The sequence below is a fragment of the Pelodiscus sinensis genome, chromosome 12 (genome assembly GCF_052426305.1).
Source record: "Pelodiscus sinensis isolate ZL-2025 chromosome 12, ASM5242630v1, whole genome shotgun sequence".
NCBI lineage: Eukaryota > Metazoa > Chordata > Testudines > Trionychidae > Pelodiscus > Pelodiscus sinensis.
The window spans coordinates 39,993,361-40,007,168 of record NC_143063.1 but is presented as its reverse complement, the minus strand read 5'-3'; the positions used below and the strand labels follow the sequence as shown (position 1 = coordinate 40,007,168).

General features: G+C 42.5%; 1 long non-coding RNA gene across 1 annotated transcript in view; it reads left to right on the top strand.

Moving 5' to 3' along the window:
• Window positions 1-7,884: 7,884 nt before the first annotated feature.
• The window catches only part of LOC149523745 (uncharacterized), a 28,970-nt gene continuing 23,046 nt past the window's right edge, over window positions 7,885-13,808 (top strand). The window contains exons 1-2 of the long non-coding RNA XR_016350552.1: window positions 7,885-8,066; window positions 9,909-9,959. This is a non-coding gene — a long non-coding RNA (uncharacterized LOC149523745). The remainder of the gene's footprint in view (window positions 8,067-9,908; window positions 9,960-13,808) is intronic.

Here is a 13,808-nt window from a genome sequence, read left to right as displayed (position 1 = left end):
AAATTGACCTAATGTGGCTAGGAGTAGGACTACTCATGTTTCTAATGTGGTTAAGTTCAACCTAAACTCCTAGTTTAGACCAGGCCTCGGAAATGAAATTCAGCTCAGTACATTTCAAAATATTGAGATTTTCAGTTGGGCTCCACAAAGGTACTTAGGTGCAGAAGGCCCATCATTAGGCACCACTGCAAAGCACAAAACTCTTGCTTGGCTGTCATCTAAACCTGTATTCACACTACCTACATTCACTCGGTGCTTACGCTTTTGTATTAAAATCTCCCTAGGAACCTGTGTTTCTGACTGAGCATGTGCACTGGTTAAGGTTGCCAACTTGCCCAGCCAGACATATTGGATACCAATGCGACAAATGGCATCTGGTCCGGGAGAGTTGACAACTCTAGCACTGGATACCTGGACACCTATCTCCCACCTAAGCCCCTGTGCAAGTTACAAATTGGGGAAGATAGGCACTCAGGGTATGTCTACACTACCACCCTAGTTCAAACTAGGGTTGTAATGTAGGCAACCGGAGTTGCAAATGAAGCCCGGGATTTGAATTTCCCGGGCTTCATTTGCATCTCGCCGGGCGCCGCCATTTTTAAATGTCTGCTAGTGCGGACTCCGTGCCGCGCGGCTACACGCGGCACGGACTAGGTAGTTCGGACTAGGCTTCCTAGTCCGAACTACTGTTACTCCTCATTTCACAAGGAGTAACGGTAGTTCAGACTAGGATGCCTAGTCCGAACTACCTAGTCCGTGCCGCGTGTAGCCGCGCGGCATGGAGTCCGCACTAGCGGACATTTAAAAATTGCGGTGCCCGGCGAGATGCAAATGAAGCCCGGGAAATTCAAATCCCAGGCTTCATTTGCAACTCCGGTTGCCTACATTACCACCCTAGTTTGAACTAGGGTGGTAGTGTAGACATACCCTCTGAGCCCAAAGTTGCTTTAGGAGGCACAATCCAGTAGCTGTGCTTAGAGGCTGTGTAACAAGACAGAAACTGAGGAAGAGGTGGAGCTTCCTTCTTGCTTCTACCCCGGTGTCTAGAGTATTCATCCGGGATGTTGGAAATTCCTGGTTCATGTTCTCACCCTATCCCTTTTGCGGATTTGAACAGGGATAAGTGATCTCTCAGGTGAGTGCTATGCTGTAGAATTATTCAATGCTTTCTATGGCCTAGTTTAATATTTAATCATTCAATTATTTAATTAAAATGGAACAACAGCAGTGGCAGAGACTGAGGGAGAACCACACTGGAATATTTCATAACCTAATGATTATTAGGTCATTCACCAGAGAAGTGGCTGATGGTGGTCCAGGCGGATCGTGATCATGCTCAAGAGGAGCAGGGCCTTGAATTGGGATCTTTCACATCCTGGATGAAAACCTGTGACAGAGTGTGGGGGAATTAACTGGTGAGCATGCACTCTGATCACTCTGATACTAATTGGCTGCCCCAATGGGCTGGTTAGGGGGATAATTAGCTAATCAGAATATCTAGGTGAATTAAAGGATTAATTATCTGATCAGCAGAGGACTGATAAAAAGGCACAGGAAGAAAGTGAAAGAGGGAGGAGCATGGCAAAGCTGAGTTTGGAGTCAGAGAGATTTCAAGGAGAGCAGACATTGTCTCTTCCTGGGCACTGGGAAAAGGTCTGGGAATATAAGAGACATTGCACAGACAGCTGCTGAATTACACTGTAAAGATGTTGGTGGAGGGACCTGAAATGAACAGCACAGTGTGTGAATATCTAACCAGCAGGGTCTGAGCAGGGGGCAGATTGCCAGCCTGTCACAGCAGCCTGTCTGCTCAGCTAAAGATTAGAAGGGAGAGTGTCCTCTTCTTCCCCCTCATTATTTTGTTTTGGAGCCCACATGTATCTTAGGAATATGATCACCTGTCTTCCCCTGGATCATTGATTGCAGGCAGAGATGGAAGAGCAGATTTAAGTGCCCATCTTTGTGAGATGGGTGGGGCTTAAGCCCGACCCCTCTCCTCTTTATCTCCCTGTGGCTAGTTTAAGTTTCTCTTCACCTATCATGTTGTCCTTGTGGAACACATTTTGAGGTGCTGATTGCTCCCTCTTCATTGAACAGGAATCTGGGGGAGGGACACCTAACTCAGGCTTTATGGATGGCAGAGTTGTTTTCTGTGATTTTCTAGATGCTTAAAAACTAGGTGCCTTGACATTCAGCATTGCCTACATCCCATCCCATTCCAAGCCTTCATTTTTATAATTTTCTCCCCCACCGAATGATTTTAAATTCAGTAAAAATTTGAAATTCATCCCTACAACTTGACACATTCCATGTCAAAAGTGATTTACAAATTGTATCCAATCTAATTCACCTTGTTCTAAGGGACATTATATAAGGCTATGGCTAGCTGTCTCTGGCTGTGATGTGTATTGGCTAGCCCACACACTTAATAAAGTGGCTTTCTGGGGCAAAGATGAAATGACTTATTGGAGTCTGAGTTAAAAAGCATACACTAACGAATAAACCTAACTGAAATGTGAGAGCTTGAATCTCCTCACATTTCCACTAGTGTACACCAGGAGTAATTCTGTAGAAGTCAATGAATTTATATTGGTTTAAAACCAGAATAAGAAGAGAATGAGGTCCAAATCTCTAACCAGTGTTTCCCAATTTTATTTGGTTATGGAACCTTAAAAAACACCCACCAGGGGAAACTGGGGTTGACCAAAAAAAAAAAAAAAGGCGGAAAAACTGTTAAGCAAAAAATAAACAAACAAAAAAAAATGCTCCCCCCCCAAAAAAATGGCAGACTGTCCCTAAGACCGTGGTGACCCCTTAAAAATGGTGGCCGCAACTCGCCCGCCCCTAAGACTGGCTCTCTCTGTGTGTGTGGAGTGATTGGGTTCTCATGGAACCCTTACTTTTCACAGAGCACTATTTGGGAAACACTGTTCTAACCACAAAAGCAAGCTCCCAACCCAACTAAGGTGTCTAAATACAAACTGGGACATCTTAGATTCTCAGAATGTGTAAATTGGTGACTTCAGTGGAGCAATATCAATTTACATAATCTGAGAATCTGGCTTAGAGTTTTCATCCTGCCAACTTTCCGTTACCCAGTCTTACTCCGCACTGTAAGCATTTTGGTTTAAAGAACATTTATATGCCAACTCAAAATCACAATGTAAATGGCTCAAGCCTGGCGGTGTTGTTAATACTATTTCTTCCTTCTTGATGGAACAACCTTTGACACAGACACCTTTGTCTCCTCTGTTTCTTTGTCAGATTTCACCTTTGACTTCCATAATCAAGGTGAATGCCTTAGGAGAAATCTTGCCCTTGCCCTCTCTGCCATTAAAGTCAATGGGAGTTTTCTAATTGACTTCAGTGGGGCCAGAATTTCATCCCAGTGGTTGATATGCTTCTTGAGACATGGTTTAATGCTACTGTCTGCAAAACACTGCGGCTGTGTCTAGACTGGCATGATTTTGCGGAAATACTTTTAACGGAAAAGTTTTTCCATTAAAAGTATTTTCGCAAAAGCGTGTCTACATTGGCATGGATGCTTTTGTGCAAAAAGTGCTTTTGCGCAAAAGCCTCCATGGCCAGTCTAGACACGATTTTGTGCAAGAAAGCCCCGATCGCCATTTTAGCCATCGGGGCTTTTTTGCGCAAAACAGTTCTTCCCTGTCTACACTGGCCCTCTTGCACAAATATTCTTGCTCAAGAGGGCTTGTTCCTGAGTGGGAGCGGGAAAGTATTTGCGCAAGAAGCACTGATTTTGTACATTACAAAGTCAGTACACTTGCGCAAATTCAAGCGGCCAGTATAGACAGCTGGCAAGTTTTTGCGCAAAAGCAACCGCCTCAGGTGAAGATCTTGCCAGTCTAGATGCACTCTGCAGGACACTGTTAGGTCTACATGCTTTGTACAGGGATATACTGATAAACTAGTTAGAATCCAAAGGAAAGACTCCATGATTTTTTTTTCAGGATCCTTAAATATAGTCATAAACCTTTTATTTTTTGAAAGTTTTAATTTTTAATGACATGTTTGTTCATTGGTATACGAAACAAAAGCAATCAAATTAACTTGTGTGAGTGGAGATAATCTACACAGCCTTGAATAGCAAATAGTACTTAAATGGTGTGGTGGCAAAATATACCCTTTACTAGAACACCTGTTATCCACATTTTTCTAATGTCTTCCTTCACTGCATTTTGTACAAGGTACAAGAGCAACTTAAAAGAAAAGAGAAAGGTAAAGCTGCCAAATAATTATGAGAGTGTTGTGTACAAATTGCCTGTGATTATTATGATATGACTGTGTTGCTTTCAGACTAATAAAATGTATGACTGCAGATCCTCTGCTAATAAAGTAAACCTATAATTGGGCATTCAGAATTTGTAAGTGGCCAGTCTCTGAATTGTGCAGCTGTATGTTCACATCTGCAGTGGTGCGTGCCTGTAAACCCAGCTACTTGGGAGGCTATAACTGGCAGTATGTTAGAGATCAGGTTTCTGATCTGTGGAGTGCTATGCCAGTAGGGTGTCTGTAGCCACTGACAGCCTGATTAGTGGGTGGTTGAAGGACTGGCTAGAACAACACAAACGACATGTTGTGAGCAGCGCCTCCTCTCTCTCTAAGGGCCGATGGACCCATCTATCAAGGTGATGTTCACACCTATACCTTAATCCCAGGGATGGGCAAGATCCGGCCTGCCTAGCCCTTTCATCCGGCCTGTGACAACTCCCAGACCCACCCCCTAACGCGTTGCCTGGGAGCCGCCAGGGAGGCACGAGCCCTTTCAACTCCTGCTATTTAAAGGGCTCATGCCTTCCCGGTGGCTGCCAGGCAATGCGTTAGCGGCAGGCTGGGAGCTGTGAGCCCTTTTAATTGCTTCTATTTAAAGGGCTCGCACCCATCCCATGGCTGCTATGGTGCAAGCCTTTTAAACAGAAGCAGTAGAAAGGGCTCACAGCTCCTGGCCCTGAGGCTAATATGGTGCGTGGGAGGCGCCAGGGAGGCGCGAGCCCTTTCACTGGCTTCTATTTAAAGAGGTTGCACCTGCCAGTAGGCTGCCAGGCAATGTGTTAGTGGCAGGGTTGGGAGCTGCGAGCTCTTTCAGTTGCTTCTATTTAAAGGGCTCACACCTTCAGGGCAGCTGCGAAGGCAAAAGCCTTTTAAATAGCAGGAGCTGAAAGGGCTTGCATCTCCCAGCCCCGCCTCCAACACCTTGTCTAGGAATTGCAAGGGAGGCGCAAGTCCTATATTTTCTGCTACTTAAAGGCTCCGCCCCTCCCATCTGAGGCTCCGCCCCTCCCATCTGAGGCTCCGCCCCTCCCACCTGAGGCTCTTCCCCTTCTGGGAAGCCCGTGACCACTTTGGACATTTTTGAAGTGCCCCCGCCCCGCCTCAAAAATTATTACCCACCCCTGCCGTGATCTTTAGGTGTAAGTCTATTCCTATATCTACTTATTGAAATGTTTTGAAAGATCAGCATTTCAATTTCATTTCAGGTCAATAGTGAACCAAAGATGCAATCATCCAGTAGCTGTTTAGTGAACCTATGAGAAGTGAATTTGGGGCCTCAGTCCAGTTTATGTTTATTGGTCTTTGTGAGCTCGATGTTTTCCAGTTCACAAAGACGAGTAAATCTTTTTGGGCAATGTTAGAAGACAGGCTAAAGCTTGAATGGACATAGAAACAGAAGTCCTTTACTACTCCTGATCTGTGTAAGCCCCCAAAGCTGCACAGGTCACTCTATCTGGGCACAATTCATTCTGCCGTACATGTCTCACATGTTTGTCCACATAATAAGCCAGTGTCTCAGTGACAAATTACAGCGGAGGAGAAATTGTACCAATGAGTGGTAAACTAGCTCACACTCCCAGCCCTTACATAGTTCGTTTGCCCACTTGCCATCCTTGGGGATTGATTTTTCTGCCTACCTTCATTTTAGGGACAGCAGGTGGTCGGGTCCAGTATATCTGCTGAATGTAAACAATAACAAAAACATCCACTGGGAGTGAGATGAGGCTTCTGAAGGCTCCCTCTTTTTAATGAATTCTGTTTCTTCAATGATAAACAAGTCCAGCTCACTACTCACTTCCCCTAATTGTAGTGTTTGGGGATCTTTGCCTAATATAGGAGAATTCTGAGGGACTTCCTACCTCTGGTCCTTTATAGGCCACAGAACTACTCCCTTTTTTTGTTACTGATTACAGACAGGGAGCTACTAGCACGGGGGAGCTCCAAATGTCTGGCTCTGGCTATGTTCAAATCTTTCCTAAGATAACTTTTATTTGGCCATCTAGGGAAGAGCCTGACTTTGTTAAGATATGAAGGGAGAGACTATGCATGTGAAGGGGGCAGCGTCACTTCAACGCTGAGGCTAATTTTGCTTAGGTATGTCCTTAGTGGTTGTAAAATACCAGTTTACAGGGGAAAAGGTAATTTTTGCCTGAATGTGGTTTCACAGGATAAAGAAAAGGCACTTCTCCAACCTGAGGGCTGAACAACCTTTACAATAATAAGCTTCTGCACCTGTATAGTGTAGCGGTATTTGAGTGATGTAGTTCTTGAAGCCAAGCTGAACAAGAACACCAACATTACAATTTATACATTTATTTGTAAGGTACTAATTTTCTAACTTCCATGTCTTTGAGTGTGTCTGTGATAGGTGATGATGTAAGAATAGTCTTAAATGCATCCTGAATACTACATCATTTATAAATGTCACTGTTCAGGGTTCACCTTCCAAGGAGGAAACACGGGTGCACTTTTTTTTTTTATACCTTTGCTTTTTTCCACACACACTTTTCATCAGAGGAATTGGAAGAGAAGAGGAGAGTCAGTACTGGACATCTCCTCAAAGGAATAAAATCAGGAAGCAGAGATGCTATTGCTGTCATGTGTCTCACTCTGAATTTCTTTCAGGAAAGTTCAAGGGCCTTATTGGGATGAAGATATAAAAATAATCCAAGAAATAAGAGATGGAAAACATTTATTACTGTCGATCTTTCTCCCTAGCCAATATGAGGTTACTAATGCCAATAATAGTAAAAGTTTTTAAAATAATTTCTGAATTTGAAGGAATAAACAAGGGGAAAGATTTATGTTCTGACTTTCAGAGGTCTCTGCTGAGCAAAGATTTGGGTCAGCCACATACATGAAAATGAATCATAAGTTGGCTAATGTGAATGATTGTTGATCCAAGTCTTTCCTGTAGCAATTAAATTCACAGATCAAAAGCAGAGAGTAGTTGTTTAACTCCCAAGAAATTGGAGATGTGTTTGTCCATCAATTTATTTAAAGAGTGCTTTATGAGTCTTTCAGATAAAGGGTGCAGTATATAAAAGGCACATTTTATGATTTTTTTTCAGATCTAGAATGATGATTTTTCCTGTTGTACTGCACAGAGGTTTCTACTGACACATGGAACCTTTTGTTGGTGCAAATACTTGCAGAATTCTCCTGGAAAAAGGATACCAAACCTGGGAAAAGGTACGGTGTACTTTCAACTATTGTCACTTGTGCATGCAAAACCTTTTCACTCCTCTCTCTCCCCACCCCCAGCTCTCTCTGGGAACTTTCCTATTTATTGCTTTGGGTTGTTGTTTTTTCCTGGAGACACAAGACAATACAAATAGCATATTCTTGTTTCTGTGGTGGCAAGTGTACTGGATGAGAAATTCCCCTAGTGCAGGTGGTAGTACTGAGGGAATGGATAGTATTGAAGTCTGGCAAGGTTTCTTAGAAACCCTTCCGTGAAGACTGCCTGAGAGACTTTGGGTCCCATACTGGCAAATAAAGGGTTAGTAGGAGTCTTAGTGACTAGATAGCCCATTAGGCTGCAGTTGGGGGAGGGAAGAAGGGCAAGCCCATTTTAGAACAAGGCCCAGCTGCAAAAGAGGAGAGGGAGCTATACAGGCAAACCTGAAGTGAACTAGCAGAAGGGATTGTTAGAGAGGCTGGGAGTAGCCTTAAGGAAGCTCTTCAATAGAGAGTTGGAAAGAAGCTGCACAGGAACAGTGGGTGTAGTGGTGTTTGCAGTTCCTCTGTGACGTGCTGATAAATGGAAAAAGGTAGGAGCAGCCCAGGGAAGTGGTAAAGAATTATAAGGAACAACCCTTAGCTTCCTAAGACATTGACCCTGGACTAGACTCTAGAGGAGAGGAAAGGGCAGACCAGGGTTCTCCTCTCATACCCTCCCCCAGCCAAAGAGGAAATGCAAACCTCAGGATTAAAAGAGACTAAAATGGATGAATATTAGATGGAAGCTGAAGGCCTGGCATTAAGGATATTAGACTTTGGGGGTTTTATGTTTGGAATTTTCTGCTATCCTGGAAGGGGACTGAATGTGACCTGGCTGGAAGACTGGAACACAGAAGCTGCAGAACGAGGATCATACACAAAATGGAATGCTTCTAATTCCTTAGCATGGTTTGGGGTGTGTGTGCTCGAGTGGTGATTCTACCCCCCCTTACAGATATTTGAACAATGCTTTTTCAAGATACAGCTAGATCATGCTTCTCTTGATGATTGTGTTCACTTTGGGGCTGGCTGCCTGGGATTCTTCTAGGCCCTATCAAGGGAGTGAGATTAGCAGGAACCTGGCAGCATTACACCACTACTTCTGGTGAATGTATCATGGTTCTTAGCTCATAGGCCCTTAATTAGAAAAGTAAAACTCTCTAATGCAGTTGCTCACATAATTTCTGTCAAATTTAATTTGACAGAAATGGCTGTTTGACTAAAAAGAAACTTTTGTGGCTACAGATTATGTTGTTGTCAACACTTGTAGGGTCTTCATCCAAAAAAAAGAAAAAGTTTTTGACAAAGAACGTTTTTTGGTTTTTGGAGACACATTTTCATCAGTGTTGTTCACAGGAGAAAAATATAATTTTGCAACCAGCTCTGTTCCCTGATGTTGGGCTTTTCAGACAGATAGAGCCCACTTGTTAGACTGACTCTGAATCCACACACAACTGCTGTGAGCATGATAAAAACTATTCTTTTAATCTCTAGGGCCTAGACTTTCATGATTACTCAGTGCAATGTGTTAGTGTCAGTGGTTCATTATAAACCAGGTTTTAAGACAATAGCACTGAGATTTCCCAATCATTACACACTTTTACCAGCATTTCTTAAGTGGAGAAAACTACATGTGTTTACTTTAATTTAGCCTTTGGTTAAAAAAATGTTAAAAGAAAGCTGGCTTGTCTTCTAGGAACCATTATTGAAGAATTCCAAAGTGCAGTAGGGTGCTTTATGCTGCTAATAACTGACTGATCTTTATATTAACACAACTTGCAAGATGGTTTAGTGGCTCTTTAGTGACATTAATATATTCAAGAGTTATATTAATAAGTATTTTGAGTCATAGCTCAGCTTTAAAATGTAATTACATGTTCTGCATACTGTTGCTTATAGTCCAATAAATTCTGCCTATTCATTAAAAAATTGTCTGTGGTGAAACTGTAACTGCAATTCCAATCTTTGTTGCCCATAAAGCCACACCTTGAAGTCATAGGTAGAGCCCTGCATGAATACAAAAATTGTTTCCGCATTTGCATCTATATCCACAAAAATGAACTGTGGATATCCACATTCATATCTGTGGATGCAGATACCCGTGGATATATACCAGATATCTGCAGATGTGCAAACCTAATGATTAGAGCCCTGCAAAAGTGTTGCACACTGTATAGTATGGCACTGCTAGAGAAAAGCTCAGGTTTCCATATATTGTTGTTCTAACTGACAATCCTATTTTTCAATATTTCCATATTTATCCTGAGTAACTGAGAGTGGGCTGAACCCATTTTCAGTTCAATAGTGTGACGTTTATTTGTTTTTATAAGTGTTGGTTGGAATTTTTAAGTCTATAAGGTAAAACTTTTTTTAAACTATCTGTTTTGTCTTAGAACGTCTCAAGATTGAGCAGGCACTTCCAAAACTTGAATGATCTCTCAAAAGTATGTATTTATATGACTATATATAATTGAAAAGTTCTTTATAAAAGCTTTCTCCAAAGTAATGTCCATGATAAAATGAATATATTAAAAGCATGGTGCATGACTTGTGCTTTAAGCGACTTGGTTCCCACAAAAATATGCTTTTTTTTTTTTTTTTTTTTTTTTAAAGATCACACTTACATTGATATGTTCGATTGTCAGTATTACAATAAATGTATGCATGTTGAAGTCTGTGGAACTGCTTGTGTTTAACTTTGTGTAAGTGTCGGCAGTATGGGGCCCTTAATGCACAATAATTATAATTCCCATAGCAGATTCCCTGAGTACATGCTTTTTTAACTCAGCTCTTAAAATGAGTGTTGCAGTGCAGGCTGATTACCTTTATGTAGTGTGTGTCCGTTTATTGCAAGAAATGGCTAAGTACTGCATTAGAGCACTTAAAGATATCCTTAGCCTCTGTTTGCTAGGAGCTAGGAATGGGTGACAGGAGATGGATCACTTGATGATTACCTCAGAGGGATAGTAGCTGTGTTAGACTATAACTTTAAAAACAAGTGGTCCTGTGGCACCTTAGAGACTAACCTCATAATTTGATATATTTTGGTTAGTCTTTTTGGCAGAGTTGGGCAATAATTTTTGTAAGGGGGCCACTTCACCAATTTTAGTTAGTGGACCCATGCTGGTTCTGCCCCAGAAAGGGCAGAGACTCAGGCAGAAAAGGCAGGGCTTATAACCGAAGGGATGGTTCCCTCTAGGTACCGCGTGCCCCTGTGGGAAGAGAGGAGATTTTGCACACTCGCCCGTGGGGCAGAAAAGCATGTAAAATCTGTGTTATGCCAGGTGTATGTAATGCCCAGTGGGAACCGCCAGCCGTTTTGAACAGCTGGCAGTTCCCTCTGGTGCCACACGCCCCTGGCGGGGGGAGGAGACTCCGCATGCACCCCATTTAGGCCCCTGATTGGCTTGGGAGAGTATGCTAAGTCTCTCACCCTCCACCCCACCCTACCAGGAGTGCGTGGTGGCTAGAGGGAACTGCCTGCCACTTTGAACAGCTGGCGGTTCCCTCTGGTGCCACATGCTGCTGCCAGGGGGAGGTGACTTCATGCATACCTCCTCCCCTAGGTATGGCAGAGTGAGCTGCAGGCTGGATCAAACAGCTTGGCAACTGGATTTGGCCTATGGGCTGTATCTTGCTCACCCCTGCTCTAAGGTGCCACAGGACCACTCATTTTTGATGATTACCTATTGGCTGTGTCTACACTGCACCCCTTTTCCGGAAAAGGGATGCAGATTAGATCAGTCGGAATTGCAAATCCGCGGAGGATTTAAATATCCCCCGCGGCATTTGCATTTACACGGCTGCCGCTTTTTTCCGGCTTGGGGATAAGCCGGAGAAAAGCGCCAGTCTAGACGTGATTCTCCGGAAAATAATCCCTTTTCCGGAGGATCTCTTATTCCTACTTTCAAGCAGGAATGAGAGATCCTCCGGAAAAGGGCTTATTTTCCAGAGAATCACGTCTAGACTGGTGCTTTTCTCCGGCTTATCCCCAAGCCGGAAAAAAGCGGCAGCCATGTAAATGCAAATGCCGCAGGGGATATTTAAATCCCCCGCGGATTTGCAATTCCGACTGGTCTAATCTGCATCCCTTTTCCGGAAAAGGGGTGCAGTGTAGACACAGCCATTCTGTTCATTTCCTCTGTGACACCTGACATTGGCCCAGTATCCAGTCTGACAGTAGCCAGATGGACCTTTGGTCTGACCCAGTATAGCTGCTGTTATGTTCCAGTATGATTTTTGCAGCCACAAAAAGCATATATCCATGAAGCTGGTAAAAAGGAAGGAATTGATGAATGGGTACCTGTGACGGGTTGTTATGTTTTGTTTTTGATGCTCACCATTTCCTAGTAACTTTTTAAAAAGCATTCTCTAGAAAGGAGATGGGATGCTGAACAATAAGTTCATAATACATATTATATGGCTAGATAAACACAAATCTCAAACTATAAATAGGGGATCCCAGGCTTTGAAACTACTACTTAATGTATACATATGTTGAAGCAAAAGCTTCTCTCTGGTTTGGCGGCAGATAAACAGCTTAATTGATCAATAAGGCACAGTGAACCAAACTTGACCCCAGCAGAGCCGGGCCCAGTAAGGCTGTTCAACACAATCAATCCTAGTATTTTATAACTTTGCCCTAACAAGTCTGATGTCAGGGCAAGAAATCAAAGCGAACATCAAAGGGCTTCTGCTTAAAATAGTTCATTAACACATTCCAACAGTGCATCCTTCTCATCTCTTCCCACCTTGGTGAAGGCCAGTTCACTCCCTCTAGTATACATGCAGACACAAGAAACTGAAATGGCTTTTGTTATACAGAATGGCTTCTAGCTAAATATGAAATGGTTTCCACACATAGCTAAGGGCTAAGTTTGCTATCATATTCCCTAGTGAAAAATATCTGTGCTTCCATGCTTCCAGCAATTTAGGGTCAGCTAAGCAAGTAAGCCCTATGGATGACAATATTCTTATTTGCCTTGGTCAAGTCAACTTTTTCCTCCCTATCCCTGTGGTATCCTATGTAAGGATAAAAGGGACAGGAAAATGCTTGATCTATGGAATAGGAAGTGCCAAGTGTATTTGTGGTGGTGGAAAGTAGAGACGATTGTGGAGAAGAAGGAGGAAAAGGGTTGTTTGGTGTCCAGAACCATCAAGGAGAAAACAGAATAGTTAAGTCCCCCAAATAAACAAACCAATTGATTGCTATTTTACTCTAAATATATATGAGGTCTCTTAATAATCATTATGAGATATATATGCCAGCTATACTTACGCATTCATATATTTGTGTTTTGAGAAAACTGTGTTTATAATTGAGCAGTATCTTCAGCTCCATCTGATAGCAGGATGGTGAGCTATCAAGCAGAGAAGGGCACCTCCCAAATCAGTTATTTACATGAATTTCTAATGAAGTTACATGAGTTGCTTAATAACGTCTTTTTGAAAAATTGCCAATTGAAGATAACTGGCAGTTTTTCAAAAAGACATTTTTAAGGGCACAAGAGTAATCTATTCCACTGTGTCAGAAAGATAAGAAGTATGACAAGAAACCACCCTGACTTAACCAGTAGACCTCCAATGATCTAAAAATGAAAGAGTCCTACAAAAAGTGGAAACTTGGTCAAATTACAAAGGATGGATATAAACAAATAGCAAATGTAGGAACAAAATCATAGAATCCTAAAACTGGAAGGAACAGATCATCAAGTCCAGTCCCCTGCGGTCATGGCAGGATCAAGCATTGACAAGTGTCTGTCTAACCTGCTCTTAAACATCTCCCGTGATGGAGATTCCACAACCCCCTTACATGATTTATTCCAGTGTTTCACCACCCTGATAGTTAGGATTTTTTTCCTAATGTCCAATCTAAAACTCCCTTGCTGCAATTTAAGCCCATTGCTTCTTGTCCTATCATCAGAGGCCAAGGAGAACAATTTTTCTCCTTCCGTCTTGTGATACCCTTTTAGATACTTGAAAATGGCTATCATGTCCCCTGTCAGTCTTCTCTTTTCCAGACTAAACAAACCCAATTCTTTCAATCTTCCCTCATAGGACATGTTTTCTAGACCTTTAATCGTTTTTGTTGCGAAGGCACAAAATTAGCTCAAACTACCTAGAGTCTTAAAAGGTAACAGGAAAACATTCTGTACTAATATATTAGAAGTAAGAGAGAGACCAAAAGACAGAGTGTGCCTGTTACTCAGTGAAGAGGGAGAAACAATAACAAATCATGTGGAAATGGCAGAGGTGCTTAATGACTTCTTTGTTTCAGTTTTCAACAAAAAGGA